The sequence below is a fragment of the Mercenaria mercenaria genome, chromosome 14 (assembly GCF_021730395.1).
Source record: "Mercenaria mercenaria strain notata chromosome 14, MADL_Memer_1, whole genome shotgun sequence".
Taxonomy (NCBI): Eukaryota; Metazoa; Mollusca; class Bivalvia; order Venerida; family Veneridae; genus Mercenaria; species Mercenaria mercenaria.
In genome coordinates, this window is record NC_069374.1 from 20,836,920 (window position 1) to 20,856,314 (window position 19,395).

The following is a 19,395-nucleotide window of genomic DNA, read 5'->3' on the forward strand; positions in this document are numbered from 1 at the left end:
TATGTGTTTCGAAATTGTCGAAAGTAAACTGATTTTAAAGGAAATATTGATAAACAGAAAGAACCAAAGAAAATGTTTTTCATTTTTTCATTTTCTATTATTGCCATCGTTTAATCACCCATATAATATATGATTTACATAAATAAATACCATTTTAGATATTCATTAAACCTCAAGATACAAGGTATATGTTACTTTTAGATATAATTTAAGTGATAAACCTAAGTTTTGTCTGCACCTCTCTGAGAATATGATATTTAATGGGGGTAAAAACAGTTTGGGCAGAATTAACTTGTTTTAACTCGCCTAACGTGCCCTTGCCACTACCAAGGCGGCGACGCAATTTTTCCGCAATGTGTTTATTTTCTCTATTTTGCCTATTGTTTTACTTTGGCTACGTTTTGAAATATACATGCATATCGTTCACTTATATATACATGCAATGCAGTTGGATTTTGTTCCAAGAGGCTGGGTTCTTGGAACTTTGTATCCGTTTCTTTGTTTCTATACTGGAGTCACGCATGTCCATCGGTTCGACCTCCTTGCTTCAACTTCATATACGTCGCCAGCCTGTAACTGTATATGTTGTGATTTAAACTTTGTATACTTTCCTCTTTAATGTTGTATGCAGGGTTAAATGTATACGGTGTTTAGATATTAACTTATTGATTTTACCTTGATATTTACTGCTTTTAACTGTGTTCGGCTACATTTCATTTATAAGCGTATTTAGATATTTGTTGGGCATTGGCACAGACGGCATCTCTCACAACCATGGGTCATCATACTAACCAAGTGATATCACGGAATTTTTAAATGCGTCATCACACCACTTCATTCTTCATATCATGTTGTCCTAATAACATCATGATGACTCATCCCAGAGTTAAAAGAGAATATTAGATGAATCATACATTAAATAATCAAGCCATCAAAAGTGCTTTCACACACTTTCTTCATTTTATTTACATCCACAAAACGGTAAATTATTTTCACCTAGGTCATATTTAAGGTCATACAAGGAGATATAATATTTTTTATCACGACTTGGTTTAAAGACAATAATAGCCACTGACCCAAACGACATCGATGAAGTCAATATTTGAATGTCCGCCCGACGCCATAGTAAACCTACTGGATGGGATTTGTAAATTTCTTTGTGTATTTACTTAAATCGTTTTAATTTAGCCTGTATATGTTTACTAACTTTACTGACCAGGAAACATGATCATTAAAGATGGATTTGCAAATTAAGATTATGCATTTTCATTTGTACCTGACAGCAGCATTTAAGTAAAGTAACAACAGAAGCATTTAAACAGAAGCAGCATTTAGGTAACAGCACCAGAATTTGAGTAACAAAAGTATTCAATCAGCAGAATTTAAGCAACAGAAGTTGCATTTAAGGACACACATAGCAGTGCTGGGTAGCTTTGCTTTAAGGTAGTTCTGCACGTTCGGATCAACATTTTTTTCTACAATGTAGAATTTGATTAAAGCCTGATTTTTCCAAACTTCCGAATTCAGCAAATAAAAAAGATATGGTCGTGTGCTTGATTTTTTGCTATACTGATTTGAAAAATAAGAACATCACGTCAGTTTTCATAATGGGAGTCTATGGGAAAATCACAATTTTCATAACATTTTCGCGAATATAACTTTTTCTACAATGTAGATTTTAATGAAACTTCTCACAGTCGTATTTTGTTTGTAACGCCGTTTTTCAACAGGATTTCAGTCATTTAACGGCGGGCAGTTAACCTAACCAGTGTTCCTGGATTCTGTACCAGTACAAACCTGTTCTCCGCAAGTAACTGCCAACTTCCCCACATGAATCAGAGGTGGAGGACTAATGATTTCAGACACAATGTCGTTTATCAAATAGTCACGAAGAACATACGCCCCGCCCGAGGATCGAACTCACGACCCAGCGATCCGTAGACCAACGCTCTTACCTACTGAGCTAAGCGGGTGGGTCTCACAGTCGTAAATAAACATATGACCTATATGGTGAAATAAAATGTACAGGTCCGTGTGCTTGTTTTTGAGATATTTGCCCATAATTAAAGTGATCCGCACATTTTGAGCTGGTTTTAAGCCACTATTATGAATTATTTAACGTGTCAGATGTTTTAATACCATATATTAACTTTAGAAAGATAGTTACGCCGCCATTGTAATAAATTTACTCACGAGTTGCCATAAATTCATAAACTGATTTTCATTTCCGTACGCCGAATCCAGGCTTTATTCTACGTCATCCGGATAAATGACGTTACGCCATCACTTCCGGTTTATCAAACGTGCAGAACTACCTTAACATGATTTTTCTCCACTCTTCCGAAGTAAGACATGCTATAAAGAATCTTAAAATAAGGGGTAACAAGAAATATCTTTAAAAAATTAGACGACCGCATTAGTCAATACACACTTTAAGCTACGAAACGTGCATACACTCTGCACTTTTAAAGTAAAATGTTCAAGATTTTTTGTAGAACATATTTTACAGAACACATATTTTACATCATAATTATATTAGTCATAATCTAGGAAACTTTGACAAAAAAATAAGACTAAAAGGAGGGGCCGAAAAGTGGGGTTAGGGGCGTGAGGGGTGGGGGGGGGGGAGGTTGGGGAGGGGACAAAATGACCATTTTTTTAAATCGTCAAGGGATACGAAATGACCAAAATGGGGACGAGTTGACTGGGGGACGAGTTGACTAGGGCACGAGTTGACTGTAAATCGTTTGAGGGAGATCACTCCGTATCAGAGTGGCAGAATCGAACTCTGTCGTAGAGGATTCAGGTTTATGACGTTTTACAAGCTATTTCCTAAGGAGCCTTGCAACGGATTATACTGTCAAAACACACCCCTTTAGAATACATTATCTTATCCATTCGTAAGCCTGTGGTATTGTTCATTCACTAATAAAAATGTACAGTTTTAATCAGCTGTTAAATGACATTCACCTCAGATATAAACAGGAAGTAAAGATGTAATAAATACCGCATGCGGCCGGAAAAAATCAACTTTACCATTGGCCAAATAGATTCAACGTTCTCACCAATACTTGAAAATGAACCAAACTTTTAAGTGCATTGTTGGAGTCCCATTGACTATCAAAGTTGGTCACAAATTTTACCTAAATTGTCAGAAAAAGAGTAACACAAAAACCAATTAATGAGTAGGTATGTATAGGACATGCATTTATTTTTTTTTAGATAAAATTATCTCGAGCGCACGACATCTTATCCCGAGCGCTCGACATCTTATCTCGTGCGCACGAAATCTTATCTCGAGCGTACGACATCTTATCTCGAGCCCACGTCATCTTATTTCGATCGCACGACATATTATCTCGAGCGCTCGACATCTTATCTCATGCGCACGGCATCTTATCTCGAGCGCTCGACATCTTATCTCGAGAGCTCGACATCTTTTCTCGTGCGCACGACGTCTTATCTCGAGCGCACGACCACCTATCTCGTGCTCACGACATCTTATCTATATATATTAAGGCCCATTTTGTGTATTCAGATCATCAGCAAAAACATACGACTGCCACCGTTTTTGCTTTTGTTTCGTTTATATACTTATAACCGTTTCACGGGTTATTAATTTAAAAACACAAACTGATAAAAAGGCAGCAAAAATTCAGTGATGACGCAAAGGAATACATTTAAGTCTCTGACAAAGATCTAATTATAATATGTAGGTTTCATCCATATATCAAAGAATATCCCCGTTTCCCCTTAATGCATGCATGCAATAACTTTTCTGACAATATGCGGATTGATACTATCAGTCGAACTGCGATTTATTGTTATTCTAACAGTGAGCATCAATAATTATGTTTGTTTAATTTTAAAGTCATAGGATGACCAATTATGTACACTGCTTTTCCAAATGATGCGATACACTTGTGATTGTGGGAAGTTTAAATAATATCTGATTAGGCGGGACCCTAATTATCTACTTGTCCGTATGTTTTATTGATGACATAAATACACACAAAGGACCCAAATATATATAGAAAAGATGTCGTGCGTTCGAGATAAGATGTCGCGCGCTCGAGATAAGATGTCGTGCGCTCGAGATAAGATGTCGAGCGCACGAGATAAGATATCGAGCGTTCGAGATAATATGTCGTGCGATCGAAATAAGATGACGTGGGCTCGAGATAAGATGATGTGCGCACGAGATAAGATGACGAGCGTTTAAGATAAGATGTCGTGCGCACGAGATAAGATGTCGAGCGCTCGAGATATTATGTCGTGCACACGAGATAAGAAGTCGAGCGCTCGAGAAAAGATGTCGTGCGCACGAGATAACATGTCGAGCACTCGAGATAAGATGTCGTGCGCTCGAGATAAGATGTCGTGCGCTCGAGATAAGATGTCGTGCGCACGAAATAAGATGTAGAGCGCTCGAGATAAGATGTCGTGCGCGCGAGATAAGATGTCGAGTGCTCGAAATAAGATGTCGTGCGCACGAGATAATTTAATCTTTAAAAATGTAAATGCATGTCCTAAACATACCACCGTACCTCCCCATTGAATTAAAAGTTTTTTTTTCAAGAATGGATTAAATTATTATAAAATACAGAATCACAGTATACCACTCTTCCAAGAAACAGATGATTTTTATGCAATTTTCTTAATACATGTATACATAAAGAAAGTGAATTATTTCAAACACTTCAACACGTCGTTAATTTCTGTCTCAGACAAAGAAGAAAATGTATTTTATGAGCTAAACCCGTAGGCCTTCCCTTCATCAAAGAGTTAACTAGGCATGTTTCTTCCATCTATAAATTCATGAATTCATTGGCGGACAGGTCATATATTATTCACATTTGTTCACAAATAATAAAGCGTTTTGACAAAAACTGCTAATACAAATATGTTATATGTAATAGTTATAGTATGTGTGAGAGTGTGTTACCAGGATATATCAGAGCTAGGGGTACATCGAGGGTATTTTTCTCTGCACATATCGTCGAGGCCGGTAGGCCGAGACAGATATGTGAAGAGAAAAATAACGAGATGTACCCCTAGCTCTGATATATCCTGGTAACACACGAGCACTACATATTATAACTGTTTTATCGCATAGTTTATCATTAAAATTTATATATCATTTTCATTTAAATTTGTTTATTATTATTTTTACTATTTTGATTCCCTTTCTGCGCCTCGCTGACTGAAACACTAAAACTTCTGTTTTAGAAAATGTGTTCCCCAGATAAAAGTACCCAACAAATTTCTGCATTGGTTTTAAATCTTTGCATTTCATTGGCCAGACATATTGTAAAACTTGTTGTTTTGTTTGTAAAAAAAAATCAAAGAAAAAGAAACATTTGAGAAATCTCAGAATTTCATATATTTCATGTATTTCTGAATTTGGCAATAGCTATCAAGTTTTTGAAATATTCTAGTTTATTTATTCTTTTACTTTATAAATGTAGGTGTTTGTGACAATTCTTTCTCTGTGAACTGTAAATTGGGGCTAAAATCATCTTTTCTTTGAAAGGAAACAATTATACTCCCTTGATAGGACCTCAATAGAGAAAAAGTGTTCCGATATATATCGGAACAGTTTTACTGTGCTGATATATATCGGAACACTTTTTTTCTTATGAAACTCCATAGAGATTTCCGTGTTGATATATATCGCAACAGTTTTGTAAGATATCAGCACAGTTTTGTAGTAATAATGTGTGTTACTATGTATAACATGCTGCAAAGATCAAAGGAAAATTGCCGCACTATGCGATAATTACATGTTAAAATACCCCATATGATTCAGGTTACATCAAAGCAATAAAACTCCCATTCACGCTTCCTCTAGAACCTTGGATGATACAGATTCATGCAATAAATGCTAAGCTGATGGCCTGAGAAATACTGGTCTGAAAAGTACTGGAAGTACTGGAACTGGCTGTTCTAATAAGACAGATGTTATTGTAAACACATGCCAAATGTTAACTGTTCATCAAAAAGTTTTTATATTTGAACTTTTAAATTCTTTCTCTTAGCAGCTGATACAGGAAAGTATCATGAATTTGTATAAAATAAAAGCAAAATTTCCAAAAATATCAGTTCACTATTTAGTGTGTCCATAAGCAACGGCACAAGCAATTAAGCACCTAAAGCTGTAACAGCATTTGAGCAGCCGGAGTAAAAATATGCAAGTAGATCCTTTGGAACTCAAACAAGCAACATTGAAACAGAAACAACATCATCATCATCAGCAGCAGCAGCAGCAGCAGCAGTACATAAGCAGCAAAAACAGCATTAAGCCATAAAGCAACACTATTTAGGCAATAGATGCAACATTTTAGCAGCAGAACCAGCATTTAAGATATTCCCAGAACTTCTGTAACGTCCAAGAACCTAGCAATATCATCGCGCCCTCTTTGACTCCTGCTTTACTGATCAAATGCTACCGTTGTTGCTTCAATGCTGCTTTTGTTGCTGCTCAAATCACAGTATCATATGAATTTACTTATTTTAAACCGTCAGCACTTTTTTGAAAAGTCAAAAAAGTACACTTAAATGTCTAGAAGTTAAATTTATATACGACCGAAAAACTACATGGCAAAGAAAACGATAACAAAAACAAAATAACGTCGTTGTCGTGCTATATCTAAACAGAATATAAATAAATGTGTGAAATTTAACCTCACTTATCTAAACCTCTGTCATCCTATAAATGATATATTCACACATTTGATAAAAACACACATTCTATGTGCATTTTTGTTGCTTTTCAAAAATGGGAGAGGTAGTAAAGTGAATATAATTATAAAAGCGTGTGATTCAATATTTTTGAAATTCAACATAGCTGTTTGGTCAGTATAATTATGTAACTTATTCCCATAATGTACAGTCTATTCGTTGCGTAGAGGTATATCAGAGGTAGATTAAATAGTTGTTTCTGTTGTTGACTTTAAATTTGTTTGTCAACAGTAGCCGAATTACAGCTGACCGAACTAACGTGTCTGGATACCTTACCAGAGTCATTTATTTTGTTGTGGGCCTACTTTACGATGCATGGCTCGATGGCTGTGTTTTTGGGTGCTCTGTGCTTCCGGGTAATCTACCCTTAATTTTATCTATGACAGAAGAATCATCACGGTGTTTCAAAGAACTTTGGAGAAGGTAGATTAAAGAAAATAATCAAATATTGCACTTATTGGAGGCTGTAGAGAAAAAGCTATTTAAAAGACAGTTACGATTAGGATGTTCTATTATTTTTAACGGATGAAAGTAGAAAAAGTAATTCAAGGGCGTTTAAATAATTATTTATCTCATTATTTAAAGCTAGTGTTTCTTAGAGCACGTATTTGAGATATTATTAGTATTTAAAATATATTGAAAGAAATACCAAACAAAACATAAAATAGAAATTACTTCCATACTTCACGCATTTTAAGACCGAATATTTATGTGGCCTGTTTTAGAATTTTTAATTAGGAAAAGTTGGCGGAAGACCATCACGCAGGCAGGCATCACAGAAACAAGTGGACCTTATACTGTAAAGGTATTAAGTTACAATTTAACAACATTTTGTACTTTTTTTTTAGTTTTCCTACTCATTGTAAATTGTTCGATCCCTATTACACAATGTTTGTTTTCTCGTTTCTTATAAAATACATCGTAACTGCCCCTCTCCCCTTTTATAGATATCGGGAAACTCCAACAATCTGAACTTAAAAGCAAGTTTTAAAACTGCATCTAGCCTTAGCATTAATGTATTTCTAATTTCCAACTTACGAAGGCAAAGGGAGGTAATAATATTTGTATATATGTGCATTTCTAACAAATATGTGCTAAATATGTAATTGCCAATGCAAATTTTTAACAATTATAATACAATATGTCTCAAATTATTCTTTAGGGAAAATAAGTTTATAAACTCTATATGTTAGCTTGGTTCGGCAATAAGGATAGGAATGCCGGCTACATGTATTAAAGAGCGTATGACGTGTATAGGGTGTGTAAAATGTTCGTACCTAATTAAACCGTTAGCGATTTTTCTCTTTTCAAGATAGTGTATATATATGCAGTGATGTGTTTTAAGATTTGAACACAGGAGATATATCAACTAAACAAAGTAAAGTAAAAAGGTTAGAAATTGCAAAATTGGATTTTTTAAAAATCCATTCATTTTCGCGTAGACTCTAATTTGGAAAATTTACTAGATCTACCCTCCATGCAGTATATAGATGTTTTCATACGTTCCGTAATTCCTATTCCTATTGCTTTATGGAATACATCATTTTTTCTTATCAGTGATATAACTTTAGAAGAAGACGCAGTCGGATTTGAAACAAATTGAATTCGTCCGAAGTGACGCTGTTCGAAGTGAATATTTTTTAACATGATACGTACGCGACGAATGCTATCAGGAGAGATAATTGAACAAATGACATAATGTACATTATCAAATGTAATACTCATTTCAAAGTTACCTTAACATAATACGAGCCTGCAAGGTTTCAGAAATCTGCAAATTTATTGGTAGCCAGTATTTTTGTCTGGTAACCCGAACATTTAAGTTTATTTGGCAATGGCCATTTCGGTTTATTTACTAAGTGCTTGTATACTACAGTTGGATGGAATGCTTAAATTAATATACGGTTTCAGAATTTTAACCATATGCACATGCCGTTATAGATTTTGTTCTCTTAGATAGCAATTATCATTACTAATTTTTCTCCTTTTTGTCATTGTAATAGATAAAACTACATGTATTTAATTATCTAATTATTGCAACATGACAGTACCATAAAAGGAATGTCAATCATTTTTTATAAACTTGCAAATTCCTTAGGGCAGTATGAATTGCAATTTATCTCATAAAATTATTTAAAGTCAACAAGTATTTCTGTCTGATTCTTAACATCTTTTAACGCCTAGTTTAATAAAAAGGACTAGAACGTCTCTCTCACCTTTTTGGCACTGTGTATTCACTTATCCGAATTTATATTTGTCCGAAATTCTGTTTAGTTTCTGATATGAACTCGCCGATTTTTGCTAAATCATGGTCGATGTTTTGCATGTTATACAAGTATTTAAATTGAAAAGCATAAACTCGGTGTAAACACTAAACTGCCTCAAAGTCAAATGTCTCCTCGGATCGCTCGATAAATATTGAGGTCAGCAAAAATGAAAGTACACTTCGGCAGGTGGCGGTAAAATGACGTAATTTTAAGACTGGTTTGCATATTGGTTTGAACACTACGGATCAGTGACTTTGATGTTATTGAATCAGTCTAACCTTTATCTTCGGTTAGCTATGCAACTGTACGATTAAACGGTTAATTGTTTGCCGACTGTAACAGTAGGTGGTAAGATAATTAATGCCTCGGACGTGTATCTCCCGATTATAGAGAACTATCAAAACTATGTTTGAAGACTACAGTATTGATTTCTGGGCTACTCACTATGTAGTTTCAAGGTAGCCCGGCGGGCACGCTCTGAAAAAAAAAATAGTAGCCCGACAGAATTTCCCGGGCTCCGGACATGGGATTTCTGAAAGTTTAAAATTAATACACATTACCTATAAAATACATTTGGTGCTGGCTGAATTGTTTCTTTGCGTCACAAAACTCACCATTCTACGGCTCATCGCAAGAGGAACCTGGTTACGGTATAACAAGCCTTAATCATTTTAGTATTTGTTTCTAAAATGTCAGTTTATGCCTCGGATGTCAGATTTTTTCGTATGTGAGAGCTGCAGACCTAGGCATTTCAGAGATATTTTTTAATTTAATTTCGTGTTATAAATGTTGATTCTACGGAAGCGTGAAAGGGCCACAAGTGTCTAATACGTTTTAGTACGTTACGGCTATGGAAAGAATACGCTATGAAAATGTGAATGTAAAACATGTTGTAAATGGAAATGGTGGAGCTTATGTTCAGTAACAATGTTCATCGTAGACATATATTTTGCAAGTTACTTGCTTAGGTATTCAAGCATCTTTCAATATGACAAAAGATTCTTGCACATCTATCCAACTGACATTTGATACGTTTTTATCAAATTTGGTTGCCGTTTTACTACCACTTATTTCAGAAGCCAGATGTAATATACTGGTGGAAAGGTCGTCACTTTAGGTTTACAATGACGACCTGATCATGAAACTGGTTTGTTTGTAGAAGCCGAAGGGGCTTGTTGTCATGACACTGTCCAGGAGCCCAGTTAACAGATTTTTTCGACTTACCTTGCATACATTGATATTTACTATAGAACAGTACATTCAACGTGTGCTCATACTGTTAGTCCACATTATTGGTAATGAACAAATTACTAACTATTGCATCTAACGACACTATGACTCGATTATACGGGTAATATACCACTAAGATATGTTGCTCTTTATGTGTAAGCGTAACATTTTAACACAGGTATTTTTTTTTGCTTACTTACCAGAATTTCACTCATTTGTAGAACTTGATTGCGCAAGATCTATATACCCCTTTCAGAAAGATTAAGCTGACGGTTAATCAGTTTACCATGCAGAGAAACGCACGACAAACTTTATTCAGTGAAGCATACAACATTTTTGCAGCTGAAACGGCGATCTGCATAGTGTTTGTCGCTCTACTTCGTGTGTTTTAAGCTTGTGAATTACAATAAGAGATGTATCGCTTTGAAATCGGTGCAGTGGTAAGGACAGGATGATGATCTCAATTTAGACAGAAATTAAAATTTGACATTGCAAAAGTTAATACACATGACCTATTAAATACATTTGGTGCTGGCTGAATTGTTTCTTTGCGTCACAAAACTCATCCTTCTACGGCTCATCGCAAGAGAGAACTGGTTACGGTATTACAAGCCTTAGTAATTTTAGTATTTGTTTCTATATTGCAATGAAAATATATGTGTGTATTAAGATTATTATTTGCACTCGGAAAAAAAACACAATTCCCACAGGGGTCCGTAACGGGTATACAATGTATGGAGATTTTTGGAACTTCGTCAAATCGTTCATAGGGTCCTTTTTGACGTTGTCTAAAAATGTCAGTTTATGCCTCGGATGTCAGATATTTTCGTATTTGAGAGCTGCAGACCTAGGCATTTCAGAAATATTTTCAAAATTAATTTCGTGTCATAAATGTTGATTCTACGGAAGCGTGAAAGGGCCACAAGAGGCTAATACGTTTTAGTACGTCACGGCGATGGAAATGATATGCTATGAAAATGTAAATGTAAAACATGTTGTAAATGGATAAGATCATGTTGATGGAGGTTTAAGTCTGCCTTCGGTATATTTATCGGGGTTTTTTAAACGCCGATTGAAAGTTTTAAAAATGGCGGCGGTAATACAACAGCGTGACACGTGCTATATATATTGGACGTCCTGCTATTATCAGATAATGTTTCGGCGGTCTAAACTATAAGAAGGTGTTTTTTGTATAATTTTGAAGTTAAGACACAAAATTAGTTCAACATGGTCATGATTATACTGACAGAAGGGTCGGTTACCTGAATCAAACACTTTTAGGCCTTAGGCCTTATTACGTACGATGATTCACGTGTTAAACAATGGAATATATTGTGTGTATGCCAGGCACTTAATAAGAATTTAAATGTTCCATTAAAACATGTCGAATATATTCGAATATGGCAAACCGAATAATCGGCTATTGATTTCAGTATTCATTCCCGTCCCTAATAATTAGAAGTAATTATGGCAGAGATCACACTTAGAAAAGAAAAATGTAAAGTTTAAATCATTGCATGCCCTAAGGGAATATGTGACATTTTTTGTGGTGAAATTTGTCAACAAACAGACGATATTTTTAAAGTGTTAAAACCCACACAATTTCACAAGGTAAAATTTGTTGAGAAAGCTATTGCTGGAGAGAGAATGATCTCTGCTATCCATATATATATGTCAAAGTACATGTATAGGAAAATATCTAGAAAAATGAGAAAATGCAAGAAAACAATTTCAGGACTGTTAGATGCATGACTGTGCTATCAAGTATAGCAGGTAAAATAGATAGCTTACTTTTCTTTTGCACTGGTAAAACATTGACAGGATTATGATTTACAAAAGGTTTTCACGCAAGAATAACATTCTATAAAAAGATTGTTTCCCTTATGTTAAGAGGGCTTAGGGTAAATATCTAGGAAATAGAAAAACAATACTTCTGTATTTTAGACACGGACGCGTAATGTCTTTTAAAAGACAACATGGTAAAGCAAAGAAATTTAGATATAATTTACTCGGTCCGCAGTTTGTTGTAGGATCATTTATTCTACGTGCAGGATAAAACGGAATGAAAATCGAACGGTTTCAAGACATTTCTGACATCGTGATATCTGATGATTACCGAAAGGATGGACTAAAAAAAAGCATAATGACCAGGATTCAATTCTGAACTGTAAATTTGTAGATTTATCAATTCACAAAATGTGACGATTATAGCATGAGAGTAAAGGGTTGTCGGCAAGATATGATATCGTTACGCAGCTTGATGGTAGTGTATATATAACTAATGATCCAACTTCAGTTTGTACGCGCATTTCAGATCTCTTAAAGCAGTGGTCCTTCAATAGACGTGGTATCTCAAGCAAGTTTGTATGTACTTAAAATTGAAAATCCGTTTATAACACTGTACTTAAATTGAAAATTCGTTTATTACACTGAAAGCTACCTTCAATCCTACTCCACATCACCCACTCTTTAATGCAGTTTATTAGTACAAGCATTTCTGTTCCATACGCATATTTGAAACTCTAGGATATGAAAATTTTACAATATTGTCATTCATATAAAAATAGATAATGCAGAAGCGAATTTTATTTCACTATTATATATATATATATATATATATATATATATATATATATATATATATATATATATATATATATATATATATATAAATTATCAACATATTTTTACCACTGCGACAGATGCCAGGTTAGCATATTTTGATATCATTTTATGATTCTGACACACAAGTAAAGATACTCTAGTAGTCTTCAAAAGATTTTTCAGATGTAATACTGTATCAAATTTTCGACCAAAAATGTTCACTCATTAAGATACACTTCGTTTGATATCAAACACTCCTACACGCAAAAAATACCGACAATACTCCTTTATGCCTTATTTGGTTACTGGGATCATATTACTTGATAATATGGGCATAAGTTGCAGTGTCATTGCATTTGTAAAAAAATAGAATGGGAATAAAATAGCACTTGATAACTACTGTATTCTAATACTGTAAATAAATTAAATAAATGGATATTAAAGTTTTCAGATATGGCGGGAAGACAGCGTCTTGTAAAAATTGGACACGCATTTAGCTTTATACGGCGAGCAGTACCAGAATAAGGTTCCAATCAAACTTATTCTTTAAAGGAAATTATAAACTTAAACTACTCAAATTTGAAATTTGAAGAAACAAAATGGTGAGGATGTAGGGTGTGTACTTCGATTCATTCTCACATTCGTGTTAAAAACAGTAAATTGTGAATTGATATGCAATTATAGCTCACTATATTTATGGTGTGTACTAGAGAAATCATTCTCACATTCGTGTTAAAAACTGTACGTGGTTTCTGCTATAAGGTTTGATATAGTTAACCTAGTGATGTACCACTTGAACGTTTAGTACGTTTGTAGTTTACTGAAATATTCAATCATAGCATTAGATAATGTTAGAAATTACACATCACATGTATTTACCTTGGCTGAATATAAAAACTAACTGTGCATGTAGAACTTCACTATTACATGCCATGCAATAACGATTACAAGTTTTTATAGTGGTGGTATATGCTTACTGTAATAATACTATGTTGTTATACATTTACTAAATATAATCTATCTTGAACACTGGTTATTCTTTTTTCCGAAGCTAAAATCTGGACATATTAATACAACTTTAAGAAGTCAACGGCTAATAAATGCATGTTTTATTTCGTTTTTTTTCCTGCAAATATGTGTTATAGTGTTTCATATAACATACTTCTGACGCCTGAAGAGCAAATTTATGTCGTTATTCTGTATTAATGTTAGTTTTTGTCATGTTTCTTCATCTTTCTTTCGTTTTCCCATTATTTTGTTGTTCTTAGATATTGCATTAAAGTGCGCTGCTTATATTGAAATATAATTATGAAATATAGAATCATACTTTAGAGTGTAATATAGTTTGATATTTATACAGTTATCCTCATAAACCATACACAACATTTTCTTGCATCCGCAATTTAACGTGCTACTGAAAGATTGTATCCACGCCTTCCTTCCGCGCTAAAGTCACTTTCGTGTAACAGTTCGATAAATTACTTGATGTTTAAATTACATTCCTACCAGAAACGATTTGACGTTGTCAAGCAAATCTACGCATAACGAACTGCAGAAATCGTGTCTTATCAAGTTAGTTTTGAACCACTTTTATATTAGGCAATACAATGAAATGTGATAAACGAATAGTGTTACATTTTAGGCCTATTTTTACGTTAGATTTCGTGGAGTTTCAAATGAAACAAATGAACATGAAATGTAAACGAAATTTTTATTACCATAAAATTATAGACAATACAGTTATTATATGTCATTTAAATCCCTCAATCGACAGTGGACTTTGTTGGAGATCAATTTATTTTAAACGCTAAATTATTGTTTTATACCACAAGCAGAAAAATCCTCTTCTGTTGATGAAAAATAACGAGCGTGACGACAGAATTGCACATTAAAGGAGGTACATAAGAAAATATTGTGTTCACAAAGTCATTGGAAATGGGCGGGGTATTTTATAATATCAGCACTTGATTGAAATTTATGAACAGATACGGCTATAACCTATAAGATGCTTCGTTATATGCTTTATAATGTAGTATATTTATGTTAATGAAGAAAGTGTTTAAGCTAACTCAAAGGATTAATAATGATATGGTAAACCTTATTTTGGAAGTTGTTTAAAATTTAACATTATTTCTATTTCGTAAACTGTCTACTTGAAACTTAACCCTAGCTGTACATGGAAGGTGATACCGCAATCCACCTCTAAACGAATATGAAGCGCAAAAATGTTATTTAACTGTTGAAAAGTTTTGCATTAACTGTATGATATTTCTATATTTATTCGGTTTAGTGCGCGAGTGTACCGTGTGTTCAGGGAAAATTACGCACATTTTCCATTTCTTTCATCTCTTTTATATATTTTAACTTAATAATACATTGTAACACTTTCCATGGGGGTAATGCAAAGGAATTAAGTTTTGGCAGCTGAATAGTCACCCAATACTAAATATCTATTTTTCCAAGTAAGTGTATTTGAAATAGTAATTTGTTATTAACATCGCAAATTTAATAGATGTTTTTAATTTTATAAATATTTTTTCCATTGCTTCGTTAAATCTAACTTAAAGGTACAATTTATATACAATATTATGCAAAAGACAAGAACTATTCATTTGCAGGTTTTGAATCTATCTAATAGATTATTTGCATATACAGAGTAAGATTGTGGCTGTTAGGTGAAATGTCTGCAACGTTTGATAATTAAAGAGTTTGACAAAAATATAGGGCTGAATAAAACAAAAGAATCTCAAGCGCAGCTAAGGTAAGACTTCAATTTTATACAAAGTCATTTGTTTAAACGTATAAAATTTACTTAGTAAAATAATTAGTGATATAAACTAATTTGAGAGTGGCTTTCAATTTAAAATGAGTGTAGAATGCGTTTTAATACTGCTGATAAAAGGATTTTCATGTAACAGACAACGAATGGGTAATGTATTAAACTAAAAGTATTTTTTTCTGGCAGGGTGGGGGGAGGCAAACATGAACCGGTTATCTTGCAACTAATCACGCGATTCTAAACGCAAAAAAGCATTTCCGAGCACCAAAGATTGACAAAAGGGCCGGAAACTCATAATCTTAGAATAACTTCATATATGCACCTTCATTAGTATTCAGGGTATATATTATTATGAGGAATTAATGAAGGATGGGAAAATATGAATCAGCCCTGGTTACCATTCTTAAACTTATCTTTTTAACAAAGCATGCCACAAAAAATAAGTTTAGGCTATCAATCTACAGGCCAATAGTCCCGTCCAAGATAATTTGTTATTCGCCGTCTGACAGAATGCAGTTTTTGATCCAAATCTAAATTATATTCTTAAATTCAATGAAAGGTCATATAGTCATGTCAATTCAGCTTTAAACTTTAGTGGAAATATAGTGGAAGACCTCGCTAGATATTACTGCACAAATGTTTTGTACACGAAAGTATATTTTCTATACCAAAACATATAGGAAATGTAAATATTACAATGTCATATTTTAAATAAAATCTTATTGCGGTGCTAGACAAACGTTAAGCCTTCATCAGGATTTGATACGTTATTAAGGATTCTGCTATACAACACTTGGTTGATATCGTAAAATTGAATCCAAACTGAAACCTTGATTTTTTTTAGTCTACTTTATTAACTATTTGTGTCAATATCTGTGTAAAATTATTTCAAAATATCTTATTGTGTAACGACTTTATAATGCCCCGGTCACGAAATATTGATAGATAACCTTTAATATAATCTTGAGTACTAAGTTTGACATTAACGTTCCAGTAAGTTAGCAGGGTCTTGATGTTGTAAACAAGGAGCTCCAAAGTCATTCTTTGAATGAATATTGCTTTATAACGCTATGAAACAATGTGACGTTATTTGAAAATTGCCAGTTAGTCCGGATAAAAAAGTTATTTATAATATATAAAACTTTTGCAACAGATTTTGAGCCCTAAGTGTAACAATTCTTCTTATTGCTGCCAGTCAGCATCGTATACTTTCTTAAAGGTCAGATAATAAAATAACTTATTTGGCCAGACTATGATGTAACCTGGTAGTTCATAGTGCCAGACTACGACGTAATATTGAATTATTTTCTTGACGTTGATTGACGATGAGGTAACGGTAATCTTAACATGACGGCTTCTCCTGATATGGTCTGACAACAACTTACTTATGTTCCAGACATTGTCAGCCAACAAACTTAGTGTGCTGTTCATATGACCAGATAATGACATAATTGTGTTCTTTTTACAATCAATCAGAACATTACTTTTTATATACATCATTATATGCATTGTAATGATATGAATGCCACGTCATTTTCTATGCTGTAATTTTGATGTAATCTTTACAAATAGATTTCTTTCTAAACTGTAGATTTTAACGAATCCTGTCAAGATTATTAACTAACAAATGGTCTTTATTATGGTAAAATAAAATCAATAGTTTGCATGTTTTTGAAATATTTGACTTTAGAGATTCGCACATCAAGCTGATTTTGAGACACTCGTTTCAATTATTTTGACATTTCAACCTTTTTGCAGGAATTATGAGTATATACTTAACGCAATATCATACTATCAAACTGATAAGTCTGACATCCGAACTATACACAATTACAATACTACAAACTACTTTTCAGCCTTAAATACAATCCTAACCTAATTCAGTTCTGCACTATAACTTAAAAGGGAGACTTTGACACTGACCATAACCAAAGTGGTTCGATTGGAATATCAACCGTCTGTGCGTATCTGATCGTAGGTTTACACGACACAAAACTTGATTGCTATTTGAGAAGATCTCATGTCACTATTTTAATAACTGCGTAAATGACCTTGAACCTAGCAACAGCAAAAAAAAAAAAAAATTAAAAAACATTCTAAAACTTTTATCCTTATAATGTTGCTTTGTATTTTGTGTGATAACAATATGTCAATTGCAACCATGAGCTGAAAATCTGAAAATAATACCTTGAATATGAATAATAAAATCATGGGACATTAACATATTTATGACTGTTAGAAAAAAAACCCAGAAAGAATCAGCAGATATAATATTATTTCCTTTTAGTAATCACCTAGTATTGACTCTAAATGAAGTTTTAAGAATTTGTAATACTATGTTGATGAGATGCTTCAAAATTTACGTTTTCAGAACTGAAACTTCTTTTCTGCAATTCATGCTCTCGGTAATATTTTGTGTGCCTTTTATTCACATGGGGTCGGCTAACGGAATATTAGGCTCACAGAGCCAAAGAAATTCCCATAATGTAGGAATTATAACATAATCACAAAATTAAAGTAGGCACTACTTACAGTACTGCAGTTTTACTTGATATATTTGTAATTGATTGCAACAAAGTCCACAATCTTACAAAAAGTACAGAGCTATGTTCTTCATAAAAAGGGAAGTGAACCAAAACAAAACAAAATAAAAAATAAAAGAAATTAAAAACAACTTCGCTGAAACTTTATTGTAGGCTTTAGGTGACTATGTGCTTTAGCTTAAATGTCTCAAACCATGAAGCTTGGACAAAGTATATATATTCCTAATTTCAGCAAAACCTTCGTTTGGTGTTTGATCAGTGCTTCAAAAAGAAAAATAGGCAAACATCAAATGAAGAGAGTTGGGCGATTTTGACATTATAAGTTTTGAACTGTATTAGCGGACAGAAAGTTGAACTTCGCAAAGAGAAATATGTTCAAAAAGCGACTGAGAAATGATGCATATACACTGATAAAATACACATTGTGTATAAACATCAAGTTACTAACATACATCTAGAAATATGTGAAAAAATAAAACCAAACCATTTAATGGACACTGTAACATGATTCTTTTTGTTTTGTTGGATTCAATGTCGCAGCGACACAATTATAGGTCATATGATGACTTTCCAGCTTTTTATGTTAGGGGAAAATCCCCAAGTGCCATTCCGTGCATTATGTAATCACGGGAGAGTACATGGGTAGAACCAACGACCTCCCGTTAAATGCATGGCTTCCGCACATGAAGACTCTAATGCCCCAAGTAAGGTGAGGGGGTAAGTGATATAGGTCAGCAGCCTTAACCACTACGCCACGGAAGCCCTTGTTAGATGAATAACTATATCAACATGTACATGTGTTATAGACAAGGTAGACAAATAACTTTGCACTCACTTTGGAAAATCAAGGTTAGGATTAAGATTAGCAAACAGTTTTCATTTAAAGACGCGCCACAAATTAGCTGTATTCTTTTGTATTTCCATGATGATAATTATACATGCTTTACACGAAGAATATGAGAGATAACTAGTATCTATATATAAATTGACAGTGAGATATATAAGGCTAAGCAAATGTTTTTAATGTCTAAATTTACTATTATTTTAATGTGGTAGTATGCACAGTTCTTGATGTATTAAGGCGGGTTAAGACCACAATAAGACCACATTTCGTTTCAGCTGTGTAAGATAGTTATCATTCTATGTTTATAAAACTATACTAAAAAGAGACTGAATAAGTGTGCAGATCAATCTGTTAAAACACAGGGAAGGCCTATATTATCCACCTGCA

The 19,395-nt window shown here is 33.7% G+C and overlaps 1 protein-coding gene across 5 annotated transcripts in view; it reads left to right on the top strand.

The window, feature by feature from the left end:
- Positions 1–13,253: 13,253 nt before the first annotated feature.
- LOC123526524 (neprilysin-like) overlaps positions 13,254–19,395 on the top strand; it is a 41,953-nt gene continuing 35,811 nt past the window's right edge. Inside the window, exons 1-2 of one of the 5 annotated variants that reach the window (XM_053523018.1) lie at positions 15,096–15,304; positions 15,461–15,603. The gene's annotated coding sequence lies outside the window, so the exon portion shown is untranslated. Of the gene's footprint in view, positions 13,369–13,435; positions 13,458–15,095; positions 15,305–15,460; positions 15,604–19,395 lie in introns of those variants that run through there. The other 4 variants (XM_045305713.2, XM_053523020.1, XM_053523019.1 and 1 more) reach the window with 4 other exon arrangements.